Genomic DNA, 1,857 nt, shown 5'->3' with positions numbered 1-1,857 from the left:
ATGCGCTCCTAGCACTAGTAGATATTAGGCCAATAACGACCAACAACTAACAATCCTCGGTTGTTATTAGTACGGTGTGCTAGTCCCACGTCCAAACTAGGAATTCCTCCAAACTAACTCTACGAAACCTCCTAACAAGAGTAGGTCTGCCCGTCGTTAGTTTTGTTATGCTTAGAGTAATTTATGTCCTTATCTGATAAAACAAACGATAAAAGAGGAAGATAATTACCAATCAAATCTAGATAGCCTTCGCATGCGCTGATTTCCCTCGAGAGCTCTCCCTGCCGCCTCTCTTTCTTCCAGCCGCCGCCTCGTCCTCCTCTCCCTTCCGCTCTCCCACCTCCCTCCAGATCTTGCGTGCAGCGCCGGATTTCGGGCGGGCTGCAGGGGATGTCGGCCAGATTCCAGTTCCCGTGGACATCCTCCCCAGCGTTCCTCATGGGAGCGGGCCACGCGATGATATCTCGGTGGTGGCAACCGCGGACACCATGAGGAGGCACAGTTTGGAGATCTCGTAGCCGCGCTTTACATGACCAAAGGGCCTGCTCCGATGTCAACGTCACCTCCAGGAAAAACGGCGGCGAGATGCACAAGTAAGCATGATGTCGATGATGATGCACAGTACAACATGTTATAGCAGATTCTGAATTTGACTGGTCGTCTTTGTCATGCCATGAACAGAACAGATCTAACAGATCTAGGCGTGAGCATTGCTGGGACGTCCACAAGCAGCCGTGCAACATGTGATTAACTAATTGTATTCTTCACTGCACCATTTTTGTTTGCATTTTTTCATTTTGAAAGTGTAGATGCAAACATGGATGCAGGGTCGTACAGGTGATAGATGATACCAGTCTTCTCAAGGGATTCTTGGAGATGGGTGTTGCACATGATCCAGGTAAGTGCCTACACTTGTGATCAACACATATTTTCATTTTCTCTACTTGAAAGATCTGAAAGGAAGGACCGTGGGTTTGTCTACCTAAGTTCTTATTATCGTGTACACGATTGAAAATTTTGTCTTGTCTTCTCAACTAAAAAGAATATTTAATGTGTCTGATGATTGCAGAATGACCTCTTCCATGGATGGCCTATTGACTCCAATTTCTGGAGATGGGTCGATGTAAGCATCGCTTGATTATTGAGCATCAATCTCTGAAAATATATTAGGTGTACATAATATATACTACTTATAACTAACACACTTTTGTGTACAATTTCCTCTTTTGATTTAATTTGGCAGAATCCCTAAGAGGTAAATATATCTGACTTACAAATCAATTATGTTTTTGTAGAACTGATGGTCCACCGTAATACAAGCATCAAGAGGTGCTATAGTAATTGGTGAAGAATGATATGCACTTAAGTACAAGGACTGATGATGGTGTGTCATGGCCGAAGATTATGAAAAGAAAATCTCTTTTCTAGTTGTTGCATGATTTCTTGTTAGAGATGAACAACTACAATGGTTATCTAGAGAGTTTTGGGGTTCATAATTTCTGAATGGTACTTTATCTCCAGAAATGTATGTGAGGATCATGTTCAATATATATGGTTTTGATCAATAAAATCAGGACTATGATACTTTGGTTGTTCAGATTCTTTAATTGCCTAATTGGTGTGGTCGCTAATCTTTAAAAGTTGAGAGAAAAGCTAAAGTGGTAAAAAAACGTCTTACATTTTGGGACAGAGGGAGTAACATTTAGCATCAATCAAAACAATTTTAGCAATGAGAAAAGTGGTCGCTAATACACAAACTGTGGTCGTTATTCTCTCAAAATTAACGACAACACACTCTCTTATTGTTACAAAATAACAATGGGAAAAAGTATATGGTCGTTATACTTTTAACGACGG

General features: G+C 41.3%; 1 long non-coding RNA gene across 1 annotated transcript; it reads left to right on the top strand.

The window, feature by feature from the left end:
- Nucleotides 1–209: 209 nt before the first annotated feature.
- On the top strand, nucleotides 210–1,597 carry LOC123106628 (uncharacterized). Its single transcript, XR_006451418.1, has 4 exons — nucleotides 210–593; nucleotides 682–898; nucleotides 1,070–1,123; nucleotides 1,296–1,597. It is a non-coding gene; the product is annotated as an uncharacterized lncRNA (long non-coding RNA).
- The last annotated feature ends 260 nt before the right edge of the window (nucleotides 1,598–1,857 follow it).

The sequence above is a fragment of the Triticum aestivum genome, chromosome 5A (genome assembly GCF_018294505.1).
Source record: "Triticum aestivum cultivar Chinese Spring chromosome 5A, IWGSC CS RefSeq v2.1, whole genome shotgun sequence".
NCBI classification, from domain to species: domain Eukaryota; kingdom Viridiplantae; phylum Streptophyta; class Magnoliopsida; order Poales; family Poaceae; genus Triticum; species Triticum aestivum.
Note: the sequence above shows the minus strand (reverse complement) of the source record. Positions and strands in the feature narration are given on the sequence as shown.